A 19,120-nucleotide genomic window follows, 5' to 3' on the forward strand; every position below is an offset into this window, starting at 1 on the left:
ATTCATATTTTCCAAAGGTCCACAGCCATTCTGAAAACTATTTCCCAAATTGCTGTCATCGCTGCCTCCATTTTAAAAGCATCCCACATGGTGTAACTTCATGGAGGTATAGTTTCCAGGTGGCTTTTAATTTATGTATGTATGCATATATGTATATATATGTGTGTGTGTATGTATGTGTATATATATATATATGTACGCATATATATGTATGTATGTATATATACACAAGTGAAATGTGCCCTCCCCCCACAGTCCAGAGTTCCCAGCCAGTGTGCCACGCACAGGTCACAGGTGCAGCCACCTTATTGCCTTGCTCAGACTTTGCCTTTCTTGGGAGACTGGACAAGGCTGCAGAGTGGTGTACAGGTTTGGCTTTGGGCTGTAGTTCTGAGGGTTGTCCTGTTGCCTGGAGAACGCCTAGGTTAGCATCCATGTAAAGAATCTTTCTTAAGGTATGGATTAACATTGCGCACGCGCAGTCTCCAAACGGCGCACGTCAGAGAAGGAAGCTCTAGAGCAGATCCCTGAGCTCCACTGTTGGAAATCTCCCTTGAAGATCAGTCAGGCCTGGACAGCATCTCCTTCCGGCCCTCAGAGGATGCACGGCTTTTCTTTCTTTTTCAAGCCCCCTAAATCCTTTTCTTTCTTTTTCAAGCCCCCTAAATCCTTTTCTTTCTTTTTCTTCTTTATAGTTATACTATAGTTATAGTTAACTATAGTTAAACTTTATAGTTTAACTCAATGGTTAAAGCCATGCTTGGCTGCCTTGTGGCGATTCAGAGTTGCCATGGCAATGTGGCCTGGTTCCCCAAATTAGAACAGATTACAGCTGCCTTTCCTCCCTCCCTTCCTTCTTTCCTTCCTTCCCTCTGTCCTTCCTTCCTTCCACTCTCCCTCCTTCTCTTTCTCTTTTTTTTTTTCTTTCTTAAACCCTTGCCTGCTTTTCTCCCCAGAATGCTAATTTAAATACCTGTGCTCAGAGCTGGGCTGGTCCTCATACTTTCTCTATGCTCCTCCCACCTGCGTCCTCTAACCCTCTCCCTGGAAGTCTGTGCCCTGGAGGTGTCTTTCCTGAGACCTTCAGAGTCCTTTTTTCCAGCTTTGCACTTACTACCTGTTTGGTCTGGGTCACACTGAAGGGATTTCTGTTCTACCTAAAAGCCCTTTGTAAGTGGAAGGCAGGGAGGAAGATGTGCTGCTGCTTAGACTTTCAACATTCTTGGTCTTCCCAGCAGGCCCATTGCTCCTTTAGGAGATGCTAGGACAATAAACACGACACATCATGAATGGGGGTGCAGACATCTTTCCAAGGCAAGGCATTTCAGGGTCTGTTTCAGCGACTTTTATCATCGCTGTGACAACCATTCCTTAAAAGCAACTGAGGAAAGAAAATTTGTATTGCCTCTAGAGTTGAAGGAATCGTCGACTGACTGAGGTGAGGAGCTCATGATGGCGGGGTCATGAAGTGGCCGGCCATGATGCATCTGTGGTCAAGAAACAGAAAGAGATGAACACTGGTACCTGGTACCTGTGCTCAGTTTGCTTTCTCGTTATTTGACCAGGACTGTGGCTTGTGAATGGCGCTGCCCACATTCAGGGTAGGTCTCCTCTGATCCATGAAATATTTTTGAAAACACCCTCGTAGATATAAAAGTGTGTTTCCATGGTGATTCTAAATCACATCAGGTTGACAATGAAATTAACCATTTCAAGGGTCCCAGGAATGTACAAACTCTAAGAAAGTTATGTGTTGTATATGAGTGTGATGGGTAGGGTCACTTGGCAAGTTGACTGCAGGGATTGTTGTCATTGTGTTCATTGATGTGGGAAGCCCCGTCTTAATTGTGGGTAGGAGCATTCCCTTGCTAGGAGACCCAGGACTATCTAAATTCATAAGGAGCCCAAGAGCAGAATGCTTACCTTGCTCTCTGTTTCTTGACTGTGTCGTCCACTGCTTCGAGCTCCTGATCCCTTCACTTTCTCATCATAGCAGACTGTACCTTGAGCTATGAAGCAGAATAAACCCTTTCTCCTTTAAGTTGCTCTTGCATTTTACCATAGCAACAGGAAGAGAAGCAGAGAACGACAACAGAGGTGGTCAGTGTCAAAATTGGGGGAAGGAAGGAAGTGGGGACAAAGAAAGATGGGAGAACAAGAAGAGAGCAGGCTGGACAATGGTGGTCTTCCTTTTCCTCGGGACAATTCTGTTTCACAGAGAGCTGTATGAGCCCCTTGAGTTATAGCCTGGATGAGAATGGAAAGAGGAAGAGGAAGGGGAGAACAAGGGGGACTTTACATCCCTTTTTGCTTCCTTAGCATTACATTAGGGGCAAGTAGAAAAGATACTTTTGCCCATGTTCAGAGAAATGAATAAGCTCAGGTGTTTTGAAATCTCTTTCTCTCTATCTTCCTCTCTCCCTCTCTCCTTCCTTCATCTTTCCCTCTCTCCTCTCTGTCTGACTGTTTGTCTGTCTTTCCAGTCACACACATAGAGGTTGGGTGACTAGGTCACTATTACTAAGCAGCTGGGGCAATCATTTTGGGAAATAACTTGGTCTCCAGAATTTTTTTCTATTAAACCAAGTGATTTGATTCATGAGGTTGGATAGGAATTAATTTTGGAAGGAAGTAATCATGGTTTTTACCCATTAGGGTGTAAAGCAGCCATCTCTGAAACCATTGGATGAAAAGCAGTGTTCTGAACTCAGTAATCTGGGTCTTCCCCTCTCTTTGCCCTGCTTATCACTTTTAGTAAATCCAAGGTCATTGACTTGACTTCATGGACATCACATTCCTTGACCTGTGAGAGGGGTGAAGGGAAAATGCTAGGGCAATTAGCTAGGTAAACAAGGAGAGTGCTGCCATAGGCCAAGGTTCACAAGCAGAGAAGCCGTGACAGGATCCAGGCAGGGTCAGGGTTGCTAAATGCGTTTGCACTTAGGATGAAAGATAGCTCTTAGCCATGAGCTGAACTTGGCATTTTGATTTGCTTTTGGAGTTTGACCTAGAACTGCGGGTGGAATTTCCCATGGATCTTCCATCATAGTTCTAGAAACTGGCAAGTGGGTGGCCATGTTTTCAGCTTGCACCTCTATCTTGCCGTTGCCTATTAGCAGTGTGTATGTTTCACTGAAAGGTAACAGCTGTCAGTTTCCAGACTTTAGAGCACATTCAGAAAGCATCTGTAGAATGACCTTCGGTTTGGGTATTTACTTTATGGTTTCCACTAAAGAGAAATCTGGAGTGTAGGTGGGGCTGGCAGTTAGATGATCTTTGTTCCTCCCTGCTTGTACCAGCAATCCTTGATACTGTGAAGTCTCTTAGCCCCTGGAACATCATTTCCCTGTATACATAATGGGGTGGGAGCTGGTTGGTGTTGGTACACACCTCTAATCCCAGTCCTTGGGATGCAGAGGCAGGGGGATCTCTGTGAGTTCAAGGTCAAGCTGGTCTACACAGTGAATACCAGGACAGCCAGGGCTACAAAAAGAAACCTTCTTTCAAAAGACAAAAACAAAACAAAAATGGTGTGGGAAGGGGGCAGAATGAGGCCATAGAGATATCGTCAGTTACAAAGAGGTTGTTACCCATTGTTTGCTAAACTTCATCATCTGGCAACAAGGTGACATCCTTGTTGCCAGTGTTGAAGATGAGGCAGAAATGATATATTTTATATCTGCAGTATCATGGGCTCAGTGATTATATAGGAAAACTGGTGAGAACACTCCAGGATTTACAGCAGTGGAACACAGGCTTAAAGAACCAAATTGGGAACTGGGAATCTATAGAGTAAAATTAGAATAACACAATCAGCAAGGTTCTGAAGGTAGAGAAGGTTCCTAGGTCAATTGTAGGTGTCTAAAGATAGCTTCAAGAGTACTCAGGTGAGGGAGGGCCAGGCCTGGACAGTGGACCTGGGCCGTGTAGAGTTCTCATAAATCCCTACAGCTCCCTGAATATTTGATTTCCATTATGATATGTCTCAACAGCCTGACATTTGCCAAGTTCAGATTGATGACATGGTCACATGTTAATACCGAGCCACAGTCTATATCTATGTTCAATGCCAGGGCCAAAAATAAAAAAAAAATGATTTTTTTTGGCACATCAAGCACTGTTCTGGGCGTTATTCTCTGCAATCTCACAACCATATTAATAGCTGCAACTTCAGCAATGAAGAGGTGTGTATCAGACTCTTCTTCCTTTCCCTCTTCTTTGTTTATTCATGATGCCTTTCATCTATAAGTAATGTTTTCCCCACTCCCCATAAAGATTAAAGTACTTAAAGCTGGTGAAAGTTCAGGTGGGCTAGGTGCTCTTGTGAACTTGAAGGACAATTTGACAATGGCATGTATAGTCATTCAGCTCTTCAACTGGGACCAACTGATCCCATGAAAGTGCAAAAACATTCATTTGAGCAGGGTGCAGTGGAGTATTCCTTTAATCCCAGCACTCGAGAGGCAGAGGCAGGTGGATCTCTATGAGTTTGAGGCCAGCCTGGTTTACAAATCAAGTCCAGAACAGCTAGGACTACACAGAGAAATCCTGTACAGAAAAACAAAACAAAAGAAAAAAATCATTTGAAAGATAGTCATCATAACATTATTTATCAAAATAAGTAATGTGAAGCATTTTATATGCTCAGCAATGAAGTGATAGTTCAATCAAATTATAGGATAGAGGATAAACAATCATTAAAATTACATTATAAGCAAAATAATATTTAATGAAATGGTAAAGTGTCCTTTCTATAAATACATGAAAAGCAGCAATAACAGTCAATAAATATTGAGTCTGCTGTGTTCAGAGTCTGGTAATAAGTAAAATAGATAGAGCCCCGCTAGGGAGTTAAATCTATTCTGCTGGTGGAGCTCACTCCAGGTGTGTGTGTGTGTGTGTGTGTGTGTGTGTGTGTGTGTGTGCGTGCGCGCGCACATGTGGCTTTCAGAAGACAGAAGCAGTGTTATAGCTTAAGGATTGTTAGCATTTAAAGAGGTCGACATGTAGATACCAAAACAATGCTATTATCTCTGGAGAGTGACATAAGTAGTCAAAATGTTCTATTTGGCACTTTTTAAGTCCTCAGTTTCCCATGATTAATATGTATCACAATGTTTTTATAATAAAAATATTTTTGTCTTTAAACACATGAGTCTTAGGAACATTTCAAGATTTTTTTTTTTTTTTTTTTGTGTGTGTGTGTGGTATGCAACTTTTTTTTTCTGTGATAAAACGTCATGACCAAGGCAACTTATACAAGGTTTATGGGGCTACGGCCCATTCCTGGCTTGGAGGCAAGGCAGCACGCAGTGTTTGGTAGCTAGAGCAGCAGCTGAGAGAGCTCAGATCTTACACTGTAAGCAGGAAAGGGGAGAAAGAAGTCAAAATGATGCATGGCTCTAAACTCTGAAAACCCACCATCAGTGACATCTTTCCTCCAACAAGGCCACACCCCCTGAGACTTTACAAACAGTGCCACCAGTGTGGGATCAAGCTTTCCAATGCCAGAGACGATAGGGGACATTTATCATTTAAACAATAACATTTTCCATAGACTGTGTTTTCACTTACGGACTTCATTTTCTCACTGCTGCCTTTGTTTAAGTTTGTCCATCTGCTTTTACAGTAAACAAAAGTAAATTTAGGAAAACTTCCTGGAAAAAAAGAGTCTATATGTGGATGTGCGGATTTCAGAATTGTTCTGTGGAAACTGCCCTTGGGACCTCAGATTTCCCTGACGAGCTCTGAACACTAGTGGATGCATTGTATTGTTTCTTGTGCCTTTTCAGGGTCTGCTCTTAGCTTCTCTTAATCCCAGTCAGATTAATTTTTGCTCCTGGATATGTCAGACAACAGTCTTTGTAAGCAAGTGAGAGGAGAGACTGAAAATATGTTATGAAGGAGTGACATTACCGGTACTGACAGGCAGCCGGGGACACTGGTTAGCTGAAAATATCAGGAAGAAAGTGTGTATAGCAGTCTCCAGCATGAGTCTCTCCCGGCTTTCTTATGTCCTTGCTCGTTGCTTGTGTGTTCTCGGGCTCAATCTCCGTCCTTTCCAGACTATTGTTTGCTGGGTGTTACTGTGTATTGGTGTGTGCTGGCCTCCTTCTCCACGCCCTCCGGCTTCACTGTCCTCACCTGGTCTTCCTGCCTGTTTGGTCTGAGCTGGCATTTCCAGTAGCCATCATGACTCCTCTGCTGTGGTGGACTATACTCTGAAACTATGAGCCGAAATAAACCATGCCTCCCTTAAGTTGCTTTTATCCGGTATTTTTGTCACCACAATACATAAAGTCACTAATATAATATGTAAACAATAAGTACATGAAATGTAATCCACAAATATACAGCGTTGTTTCTCCAGTAAGGTATTTGAAGGCAGACGAGTGTACAGGAAAAATTAATGAATATATGGGCTTGAAGCAGAGGAGATCATGGCATTTGTTTTCTCTCCTACAATAATTTCTTAGTTTCTCTGTGGTTCCCATTTTCATTAAGAAATGAAAAAAATGACACCTCCGGTGTTCATGGGGGACCACAAAAGTAGATATCATCTATTGGAAAAATCTGCTTTTTCAAGGATGATTCACGAATGCACTTACTTTGTTTCCACCTTAAAATCCTGGTAGTTTTCTTAGCTGAAGGTCTGCATGGTGATGAGTCACACAAATAGCACCATTCATTCTGAACACAAGGTATCAGCTTGGCTTTCTGACTGCGAGCTTACCTTTGCTCTGGACATCTCCCTAGCTTATAAGGCTTCCCTCTGTAAATGCCCTGACTTTTGCTATCTAGCCTGACAGTTAGCGTGTGGAGGACTTCGCTGTAGGCAGACCATAGACATTGTTTGATGTGGCAGTAGACAAGCCTTTCTTGCTTCTAGAGAGTAGGGGACAGGTGGTTTGGGAGGCACAATAGTTCTGAGTGTCCCCTGTCCTCACCTTTTACCTCGTCCCTTAATGTGTTCCCAATATGAGAAGAGGATTTATATTATTTTATTTTGAGGTGGCTCTTTTTTTTCCCTGAGTTTCTGTCAGAAGGACTTTATCGTGAGAGCCTGGGGCAAATGCATAAAACAGGGATGGTATTCTGGACCATGCAAGAGTCTTATAAATTTATGCTGATTGAAACCTTGAAAATTGCCTCCGTGACCACATCAGAATTCAACAGAACTATGTCTGGAAAATAACCAAAAGCCTTACAATTAAACAATGAACTTCCAAGTAATGCACGGGTCCAAAAAGAAATCACAAGGGTCATTAGGAAGTATTTTGGACTAAATTGTAACAAAATTCAGAATATTAGAGTTTGTCTAATATAGCCAAGGCAGTGAGAGACATTTGGAGAATTACAAGATTAAATCTGAAAAGAAGAAAAGTGTTCAATGACCTAAGCTTCCATGTGAATAATAGTAATAACAACACAAGCCCAGAATAAATAATAGAAATAAATAATAAAATAACATGTCAATAAAATGGAATTCAGAAAAATAAAGAGGAAAAATCAGTGAAACCCAAAATCTAGATCTTAGACAAAACCATTGAAATTGAAAATTTCTCTTAAAATATTAATAATTAAGAGTTAAAGCACAGATCAACAATATCAGATATGAAAGAGCTACACAACTGTGGTTTAGACAGTAATTTAAAGATCCATAAAGGAGTAAATACCTTTATGCCAATAACTATGACAGTTTACGTAAATAAGAAAACCCCTCGAAAACCACAAAACTATTAAAGTTCACTCAAGCAGAAAAGATCACGCATGTAACTGTATTTCTCCTTTCAAATGCTTCTCATAAAGCTAAGTGAGAAAGTTTCGGTGGTGACTTCTAGCTACTATATAAGGAAAGCTCCTACAAATAACTTTCCAGAAAACAGAATGAAAGGGAACATTTTAAAACTTATAATCAGAATTCTCCTTGGTGACAATATGAAATAAGATTAAGGAAATCTTCCTCATGAACATAGAAAGGACACTCATCAATGAAGTATCCACAGTTATAATCCAAAAAGATATCAGAAGGATAAGCTGTAATCTCTAAGAGGTATTTCATTTCAGCATTGTTCTCTTGGTATAATCTTTAACAATAAGTCAATGTAATTCACGACAAAAGGCAGAATATCCAATAATGGTCATAGATGCAAGAAATTAGTTTAAGCAGGTATTTTAAACAAAAAGTAAGAGTGATTTTCTTCTTGATGAAAGATCTACAGCTGGCATCATCCCTGGTGGTAAAAAACTAAACAGCTTTGTCCTAAAATGGGAGGAAAGCAAGGATGTTTGCCTTGACTGTTTCCACTCAACCTCACACTAGCGATTATAACATATGAAATAAAATAAGAAAAAGAATTAGAAGCATACGAATGGTAAAAGAAGTAAAATGACCATTAAATATGATATGATTTTTCATTGTAGAACCTTTTTAAGGAATTTACATAAAACCATTAGCACTTACATGAATTTAGAAAGGTCATTAAATAGAAATTCAATATATTAAAACCAATTATGTTTTAGACATTAATAGATGATGACAAATTTAGTAAATTATTATTTACAGTAACATCAAAACCATAAAATAGTTTAAAATAAACATAGCAACATATATGCAATAAAACTGAAATTAGAGGATTTCTAAGAAAATTTAAAAGTTTTCTGTAAACAAAAAGATACGCTGTCCTCAAAAGAATAGGTTTTAATACTTAAGTTCTCCACAGCTTCGCTTTGAGCTTACTAAGCTGGTAGAAGTCTTAGTGACAGTTAGGCATGGTAGTGAACACGGGTACCCAGAACCTGGAGAGCAGAGGTGGGTAGACTGTGAGCTTGGTCTACACAGAGAGTTCTGGGCCAGCCATGTTTCAATAATGAGACTTTGTCACCACCCCCCACCCCCCAAGAGAAGTTATCTAAGTAAGACTTTTTTCTTTTAGAAAAAGATTTGGGGAATTTAAAGGGCTCCAAACAGTCAAGGTAATTTTGAACATGAAAGAACAAGATCAGTGAAATTATATGGCCATGTTTAAAACTTACTGTGAAGCTACAGTAATACAGACGGTATGGTATTGGCATAAAGACAAATACATAGCTAATGAGACATAACAGAGTTCAGAAAGGGATATATATTTTAAATTCAATTGATTTTTCAATGAAGAAACCAGAGGTATTCAATGGGAGGGCATTTAACAAATGGTACTAGAACAGAAGGATAAAAATATAGACAAAGAAATGACCCTATGATGAGCTTATGAAGAACTGAAACTAGGAAGCATGGTTACAAATGTGGGGTATCTCTGTAAAAAAAGATACAAGTTCAATCATCAAATTAATGACCCAAGAAAAGGCTTTGTCCCTATATCAAACATTTGGTAAATGTATGAGCATTTTAATATTTTAATTAAAAATAAAATGTATATAAATAAATATTCCTTTAATCAAAAGTACCTAGGTCTTAATACCTCAGCAAGGAAATGTCTTTTTGCAACAGACAGAGACCTTTATAGAAAACCACAACCAACAAAATCCATTCCCATAGAATATATCTACAAATCAACTCCTATACATAAGGCCCAGTGAATATGGCAGAAGAAGGAGAAGAAAAATTTAAGAGCTAGACGACCAGGAAGTTTGCTGTGAGATTGTGTCTCCAAGTCAGAAGCTACACCCATAAAATCTCACCACCTGACTGCCTAAACCTGAGCTGTACAAGGATGACACCAATGGACGTGCTAAAGTAGGTGGAGAAAAGCCCACAAGTCAAACCCTACACAGTGAACTCCAGACAACTGAGGAAAGCTGGGAGCAGAGCAAGTCATCCCGAAGGAAGTAATTGGTTATCTTATACCACATGGTCATCCCTGAAAACACACAAGTAACATTATACAGATTATATTTAGGAATATGTATATTTAGAAATATGTATATTTAGGAATATGTATATATTTCTAAATATAATTTGTATAATGTTACTCGTGTATGTATATACACATGTATGTATGTATATACACATGTGTGTATGTGTGTAATACAACACATGGAGCTAAATCCATAGCCCAGAATTCAGTAGATTATCTGACTGCTTTTAGACATGGAGCTAAATCCATTGCCCAGAATCTTCTAGATTATATGACTACTTTTAGCTACATTTACCAGACTTTAATTTAACCAAATTAAAGTCCATCTTTTTCTTCTTCTTTTTTGTTTTTTGTTGGGTTTTTTTTTTTTTTTGGCCCACTAAATTCCCTTAGAAGCTGCTGTGTTAAAAATTACAAAAAATTACAATTATTTTAAGCCCAGCTCTTGAGAGAATATGTACAGTACCAAAAACAGAAAAGCAACACCAAGCAAATGGAATTAATCTCTGATTTTTGTTTGAATTGCTACCTTCTTTATGCTAAAGTCAGAACATATTCATGGCCAGCTTTGAGAATTAGATCTCCTTAGCAATTTATGTCCTCCTGTATTTATCCTGCATAATAAAGTTCCCGGTCTTAATCAGCCTTAAAAACTGAAACTCTATTTTTTTTAATTGTATGTTTGTTTGCTTGTTTGTTTGTTTGTTTTTAAATCCTGACCTTATACAGAATGGCCAGCTTGAAATTCTTGACAAATATGCTCAGTTGTTGACAATTTCAGGATAGTGGTTGTATCTTACTCAATCATAGGTGGTTTTGTGGGAATATTTCACAGTTCCTGGTAATGCATTTTTTTTCTGAATGACCAGATAATCAAGGTTATTACATGAATCTAGGACTGGTCCCAGTGAGCAGTAAAACAGAGGAGTGTGATACTTTTCCCTGTCCGCTTTTTTGTACCTCTGTCTTCCTCCCTAGGACTAATCTTTTACCATTTTCCAGCTGCCCATTCACTCTCTTCTGACAACAACTACCTAAACATTGAGTGAACCTCTCACATATGACACAACCTCCAGACGCTTTCAATTAAACAACAGCTTCTTGAAAGCAGAGAACTGTATCTTACAGATAAGATTTGTCTCCAGGAATGATCTCTTTGTAAATTTTGTGTTGTGTGTTCAGGATATGCAAGAGATCAACAGAGTCCTGGCACTTATCGTCATGGATTGGTTTCAAAGGAAAAGAATGAATTTGCCTGGAGATTTGGAGAACTCATATGAGAAATAATGTTTGAATTGGTTCCAAATAATGATTGGAGTCCCCTTCATTGGTATATAGTTGGGGTAGGGGACAGAGGAGCAATAAGAAGGTATGATAGAAAAATGGGACAACAGTACAAATAGAAGTAGAGGTGACAGAGAGTGCATTTTTAAAAGAATGTTGAATAATCCTGGGTGAAGAGAGCTGCCTTTAATGGTAGAAGTAGGAGAATGGAAATAAAAAAAAAAAGAAGAAGAAGAAGAAGCGCGCAAGCTGGGATAGTTTGTGAATGCCCGCAGATGTGATGCAGGGGTTCTCACCCTTGTCCCACAGGACTTAAGAAGGTGGACTACAAAGCCTTGCTTGGTAGCAGGGAGGAGGGCAGACTGTTGTGGGTTGCAAGACCAGTTGCCTGTGCTACGGAAGGGTAGACAAGGACCGCTGGAGGCATAGTAGCAAGATAAAGAGAATGAATTGCCTTTTAGACAGTTCGAAGATGGACTAGACAGCATTTAGTAGCCAAGTTCTCCCTCATGCCGGTTCATTTATCCATTAATTCAATAAACATTTATCTGCGCTCCCTAATGGAGGCCAGACATTGTGCTAAATACTTGAAGAAATTGTAGGATGTGGCTTTTCCCATAACAAGCTTCAAGTAGAATTAGGAAGGCTGACATTTCACAATTAAAATGAAACACAATGGATGCCAGAGTGGGAGAGCGACCTGTGCTGTGCAAGTGGAGAGCTCAAAGGTTTCTCCGACGCTTAGGAAGTCACTCGGTGCCTTGCTTGGGGTTGTAGGCACACGCATAGGTGAGTCTAGACGGTGCATGTTTATGAGAGTAAGTGAAGCTTAGGAGGGTGGACACACAGGTAGGTGCTTGACACACTCTTCCTCACTTTAATGCAAGCCAAAGAAGAGGCCTCTCCCATGGAGGTTAAAGATGGAAAGGTAAACATACAGAGCGCTGCGTCCCCAGGTGCTGGTGTCTGAGGTGCACTGGGCATTTGTCTGCATAATCTAGTCTCTTTAGGGGCTCATGGGAACTCTACCCAGGGCCTGGAAGTTTCAGAGCTGGCTAGCAAAAGCAGGATATGGTAGCTGTTTTCTGCCCTTTTCTACCACCTAGAATTCAATGAAGTCTTGTGGAAGCATCATCCATCAGAAGTCGGGGATGCTAGATAAAAAGGCCAGAGATGTGGGGAAAGAGCATCAGCCCCAAGTTAGGACCGACTGAGAATTTTGAGCTCAGTGGAGCCTCCAGTCAGGGAATTAATTTTATTTGGGGGCTCTTCCTGTTTGCCAGAAGTGCCCACACCTAACTGTCAACCTGGAGATTCTAGATTTTATTTTCCTTAGAAGGTAGACAAGAGCCTTCATGGAGACTTTGAAATCCAACGGGTCTTGAAAGCAGAGGCATTTTTTTTGTAACTCAGTAAGTGTTAAAATCTCACCTAATATGAAGCTTCATTTGGCAAGTATTTAGCATCTTAATTTGATTTTAATAGTACTTAGTTTATATGTTTTCTGAAATAAACATTTGTGTGGTATCTTAAAGGGTCCTGTTCCAGACTCTGCTAGGATGGTGACAGGAAATGTATGGCAGTGACACTTTGTTACCTTATTAAAACCTGGAATTCGGGGCATCATAAAACATATCCTGCTTCCACCTTACATACTTTCTTTGAGGATTTGGAAAGATATTGGACAAGGTACACGTTGGCTCTTGAATCTGTGTGGGACCTTTTGCTGGTTCTCAGCAGGGAGTGGTAATGGCTCCTTCATTGGTTTTCTACACTGCCATGACAAAAATCTTTAAGACTGGGTGGTTTAAGCAACAAATACTTTCAATTTCCCCACTCCTGTATAAAGCCATCAATGGTTTCTCACTGCTCGCCTTGAAGATGGCCTCCTTTTACCCTATGTCCTCACACGGTTTTCCCTCTGTGTGCTCACATCTCGCCTTCTAAGAACACCAGTTAGACTAGGTGAGGGTCTCGGCTAATGGCCTCACTTAAACTTAATCACCTCTTTGAAAGCCCCAAGCCCAAAACAAGCCACAGTCTGAGGTCACCAGACTTAGGCTCCAACGTACAAATCTAGGAATGACACGGCTCATCAAACTACCATAGGGTGTTTAGAAAGGTGTGAATGTACTCTTCAAGTTTTGGTGACTACACAGTGCTTCTTCTAGTAATGGGTGCCTGGGGATGCTGACTAGCCTCCAGTGTGAGATACTTTCTAGAAGGATAATTGGTACCACAGACCAACATCACGGTGAAACATGGATGGAAGTTTGAGAGAAAGGTTTCGCCTGACCTTTGGGATAGTGATGTTAAGGTAGCCTGTGCCCGGTTGCAAGTTGATAGCTGGCAATCTTGTGTGTGTGTGGGGGGGGCTTGCAGGATCTCTTACTGAACCCGGAGCTCACCAGTTGTGCTAGACTAGCCAGCTGGTGCACTCAGGGATGCTCCTGTCTCCTCCTCCCCAGCATTAGGATTGCAGGTGCATGAGGTAGCTCCCCCTTTTGATGTGAGTTCTGAAAGACAAAGCTTGGGGCCTCCACACAGCCCCATCCACTTGTGTTTTAATTGCTTCCTTTAAGCACCGTGCTCAGACCCTGTGAAACAGTCTGTGGTGAACACATGGATCTTAATGAATCTCAGGGTTGGGTTGGTGTTTGGGCTCCTGATTCTCCTGGATTACCGAGAAATTCTTATTTTTCTATGTTTCCCCCAACTCATCTGTGACTCTGAGACCCAGGGAACTAATAATAGCCCTGTTTAAGGATAAACCCTGCCTGCCCTGCAGGCTTGTAGTGGGATGAAGACCTCTCAAGGCCGAGGTGCTCAGACAAGCATTGTGGGCTCAGCAGCCAGAGATGTGCTTTTGCAAGGGTTAGGCTCTAGTATCTCCCCCAAATGGCCCTGGATGCAGCTGGGTCCAGGCCACTGTTCTCTCCCTTCTTCTTGCCCTTTGAGAAGAATAAAGGGGGTTGAACTATCCAGCTTTTTCGCTGAACACTGAAATGCTTTGCAAATATCATCATGCTCATTAGGGCCTTCATAGGTTGTTAATTAAATTAGAAACCAATGTATCATATGACTATTCAGACTAAACACAAAATGAGCCTATTCTGCAAGCATTGGCTGCCCAGGCAGGACTCTCTTTATGATTTCTTGAGTCATGCTGAATTATTCAGTCCTCTTTTTACAATCTCAACATTGAGGAGAAACAACAAAAAGCAGCAACAATTGCCACTACAATACATAAATGAAAATGAATAATTCAGGACTCCCATCTTATTTTACTGCCTCCTGCCTAACTCTGGCCGACCCTGGCTTTGCTTTCCATTTCGTAGCACTCAGCAAGGCAGACAGAGGAGAATTCTCAGCTTGAGCAATAAAGACACAGACACAGGGTTTCCTTATAAGTTGCTCCAGAAGATCCATTCCTGAGCTGCCGGAGACTCAGTCTGACATTAGTTCCTCTTTGCTTATAGATATACATTCTGCACGCAAGCAAGCGTGCGCGCGCACACACACACACACACACACACACACACACACACACACGAGAGGCTTTTCTGTCTGTCTACTCATACCCTATTAGAGGTTCAAACCCTGCCGGCATTCTTGTTATTTCCTCAGAAACCTATTTTCTCCCAGCCACGATGCCTTCCTGTATTTGTGCATTGCACATGTGTCAAAGCCAGTTGTCCCAAATTCACAATTAAAAGTGGAGAAAGACCTGAAATCAGGAGTGGTGTTGCCAGGTCCCAACTGGGATCCCCTGGCTGGTGTGCAGGCTGGACAGCTGGATCTGCAGTCCTCCTCTTTTGCTCTGTCAAGTTCCCAAGCATCTGCTGGCTAACAGGCTTCTTGGCCTTTGTTTTGCTCCAGGTCAGTGGGCATCGCTCCAGCTGGGCTGGAGTTCACTCTGCCCAGCCAGATTCCAGACCAGTGCACTACTGGCTCACTGTCACTCACTCCCTCAGAGCCACTGGGATAAAGGGGACGGGGATACAGAACCTGCTAATGAGCCCATGAGTCTTTACATAGAAATTTTCTACCACGTTCTAGAAGGCCAATTCCCAGCTTTGGTTCTGATTTCATATCCACAACTAAGGAACAGTAGTGGAGGTGGGAGAAAGGAAGATAGAAGGGAGGAAGGGAAGGAGGGAAGGAAGAAGGGAGGGAAGGAGAGGAAGAGAGAGACCTACCAAACTCCAGTTAGCCATCAATGGTAAAGATTAGGGAGGTCCTCTTGGATGCTCTAAAATTAATTAAATCTTTCATATTTGCATGCTGCATGCCAGGCAGACAAGAGGAGATAAAGTACCCAGTGGGTGGGATTAACATGCCTATATCTTTAATACACAACTTGGCAAGGAATTTTAATTTTGCAATTTTAAGTAAAGGGGTTCAGCGATTTGAGTTTTTATTTTCTCATTTTTACCTTTGCCTTCACAACAAAAAAGGGGAAAGAAACATGATTTTTTTTCCACCTTTTCTTCCAAGGACATTGATGTGCATTAAGATAACCAGGTTAATGCCTCACCGGCCCCTCCTTTCCCAGCAGTCTTTAATCATTTGTGAGGGGGCTGGAGGCATGGTACAGAGGTGGGTGTTGGAGAGAAAAGGGAGATGCTTTGGCTCCGGAGGGCCTGGAGGCAGAATCACCGAGAGCTGTTTCCATGGTAGTGCTATGGAAACCAGGTTCTGTGCCTTTCTCCTTCCCAGAGTGGAATTTCCATGCTTCACATAGCATGGGCTCTAACACAGCCTCTGGCATCTGGTCCCCACGGTGGCTTTGCCATCATGACCTCCCGTAACTGAGCGTTCTGGCCTTTTAGAAGTGTGTGTGAGGTGTGAGAATGTAGACAGAAACACAGGGAGAAAGTCTAAACCTTCAAATTTCTATCCCCCCCCCCTTTTTAGCAACATAGAGAAAAAAGTTTTACTCAGTGTTATCTGCTTTTCCAGTTACATCTTGTAGCATTGCTACATCTTATGGTATCAACAGGGGTTAATGTTTTGCTCCCATTTTTTTTTCTTAGTCTGTTGAACTACTGTGTAAGGTAACCTCCTTAGGGACCTGCTATCACGCATAGTGATCTCCTGCTTCTGACAGCTTGACACATGTTGGGTTAAGGAAATGATCATGGAGGAGTCATTGCAGGTTCTTGACTGGGCAAAATTCCTCTCCAAGGTTTGCAAGGCTGGCAGGGGTACAGCTGAAACCTTTCACACTCAGGAAACTGTGATGGGGGCGGACATTGCACACATGCTCATGGGTGTTCGGGCTCCTGAGACAGGAGGCTGATTACAAGCGCAATCACCGCCTGCTTGTGTTCTCTTAATGGAAAGATTATTGTGTTGGGAATGACGTCAAATGTGGCTCATGAATGCAAGTACCAGAAGAGGGAAAACTGGTAAAATTTACAGGCATGGTTTTGAGAATGGGAGAAAGAAAATGAATGAGAGTTTTAACCCAATCTTTTTACTTCGAAAATAGGCAAAATGAGCCTTTGTGAACAACACCAGCCAGGACATTTTACAGTAAACGCTTCTTTTGCTTATTTTGTATGACTTTAAAAACTGGCAAGCTTATACTTGCAGGCTTACGGACAAACTCGGCTTGTCATTTTACAGAGAAACATTCCCAAAGGGCATGTATTAGAATGTGAATCTGTATATTCTTCATTTTTTTTCTAGTGTCTCTCTGTGTAAATATATATGCTATTCTCTCTCCCTTTTTCACATCCATCTCCCAAATTACCTTTTTAAATCATCCCATTTCTTTTCTCAATCAACAATCAACAACGCACTCAAGTGTTTTTTTTTTGTTTTGTTTTGTTTTGTTTTGTTTTGTTTTTTTTTTTTTTTGGTTTTTGTTTTTTTCTATGGATTGAGCCTTGGGTTTCAAGCAGGCAAGACAAGTAGTGTTAACACTGAAGCTTTAGTATTTTTACTTCTTGTCTTGCGACAAGTCTTGCTAAGTTGTCAGGCTGGCACTGAACTCATCCTGCAGTACAGGCAAGCCTTGAAGCTGTGATCCTCCTGCCACAGCCTTCTGAGCAGCTGAAATTACTAACCTTTTTCCTCAGACCCAACTTGAGTTATTAAATTATTTTAAAATAATTTTCTGCTTAAGGAGTTTGTAAGTCCTTGGGTATTGTGTCATTTTATTGTCTTTTAATAATGTTTTATTGTGGTTTTGTTTTTGTGATATCAGAATGATCTCTTCTGGTGATGAATCGTATGCATTTTAATTTATTTTTTATTTGAAAAGATGTTGCTGTTTAATTTCAACATGTATGTACATATATTCACTGATATACATATCTATCTATCTATACATGTATTTCAGTGAATTCAGCATTGGTTGGTGTGAAGAAAGCATCCTTGATCATTTGACCAAGATTCAGTTATCTGTCCTTTAATTTCATGGCCGCAATATTTTCCATCTCCACAGCATTCTGCTGAACATTGGTTCAAAGAAAGAAGTCAAATGTGCCTTGTGGACAACTGGGCAAGAGGATGGCTGATACTGAACTGGGTTTTTGACCTAACAAAGGGCAATTTTATATGTTTTAACTGAAGATAAAAGTGAAGTGTAAACAAAACCTAGAAAAACAAGGTTGACATTTAAAGAGAGATTTAAAACCTCAGAGAGATGGAAGTTAAGGGGGCAGTTGAAAATAGCATTTACTGACAAGAAGACCCACAGAATAAGAATCCAAGCTTTTCCATGCTTGAAGCTGCTAATAGAGCAACCACGAGCCACATGTGGCTATTTCAAGGTAAATTAACTAACATGAAATAAAGCTGAAAATGGATTCTCAGTTGTTCTGAGCCACAGCTGAAGGGCTCAGTAACCATATACAACTACTAACGTGTCTGGATCACACTAACACAGAGTATTTCCCTTTTCTTGGGGTGTTCAGTACAGTTCAGTACTGTAATTTTGAGGAGAATTTGATCATGGAAGGAAAAATTAGGTCAACGGAATGTCAGGTTTTTAAAGGAAAAGCTGTGATGGTAAAGAATAGATTTAGTAGCTTGAAAAGGGCCCTAGTTATTCTCTGAGACTCACTGGATGTGGAGGGCTTCTTTACGGTTGAGACTCACGACCATTCATAGCTGATGCTGTTATAATCTGAATTTGTGGCATCCGCTAAAGGCTCACATCTTTTTTTTTTTTTTTTTTTTTTTTTTTTTTTTTTTTTTTTTTTTTTTTAAGGTTCACATCTTAAAGTCCTAGTCCCCAACCCACAAGGCTATTGCAGGCGATGGGAGCCTCAAGATGTGGAATCTAGTGGGAGGTGTTTGGATAAGTTATAATAGTCCTTTGTTGGGGGGCAGATATGGGATCCTAGACTTTGTTGTTTCTCTTGCTTCCCAAATGTCGTGAGGTGAGAGGTTCTCTCCTCTAGGAATTCCTGCATGACGTGCTGCCTAGCTCCCGGTCCAAAAACAATTGCAGCTAACAAATTCCATACACCAAGATCTTAAAAAAAAAAATGTGATCCCAAATATTTTTTTCTTCTTTTTAAAATGTAATCATCTCATGTATTTTGTTATTGCAATGGAACAGCGGTTCACACAGTGGCCCAGTGAAATCTATCACAAAACCCAGAACTCACAAAGCCAGCACCACTTCAGACAAAGCACATGTCTTGCCTGTGGCCCTTTGCCAATGCTGACGGCCACATGTGACCTGGTGTCTTTTCTCCCTACAGACTCTCTCACTGAATGTTAGCTCGTTCCGAGGAGCCCACGGGTGAGGAAAGAAGTTTGTCTTCCTTCCTGGAAGGAATGGTTTTCCTTCACATCTCTGGAATGGTTTTGTCTTTAGCCTTCAACTTCCCCACCTCAAAGCTTTAACAACCAAACAGGGATCCAAAATTTAAACATAGGCTCTGTCCTTCCTTCGGATGTATCTGTGTTCACATTTCCATTTCTTCTGAATTGAGCTACCCTGGAGATTTCCCTCACTT

The 19,120-nt window shown here is 41.0% G+C and overlaps 1 protein-coding gene across 5 annotated transcripts in view; it reads left to right on the plus strand.

Moving 5' to 3' along the window:
- Positions 1 to 19,120, plus strand: part of Grin2b (glutamate ionotropic receptor NMDA type subunit 2B) — a 434,130-nt gene that overhangs the window by 159,640 nt on the left and 255,370 nt on the right. The window lies entirely within an intron of this gene.

Source organism: Psammomys obesus, unplaced genomic scaffold (assembly GCF_907164565.1).
Source record: "Psammomys obesus unplaced genomic scaffold, mPsaObe1.curated_primary_1811, whole genome shotgun sequence".
Lineage (NCBI taxonomy): Eukaryota > Metazoa > Chordata > Mammalia > Rodentia > Muridae > Psammomys > Psammomys obesus.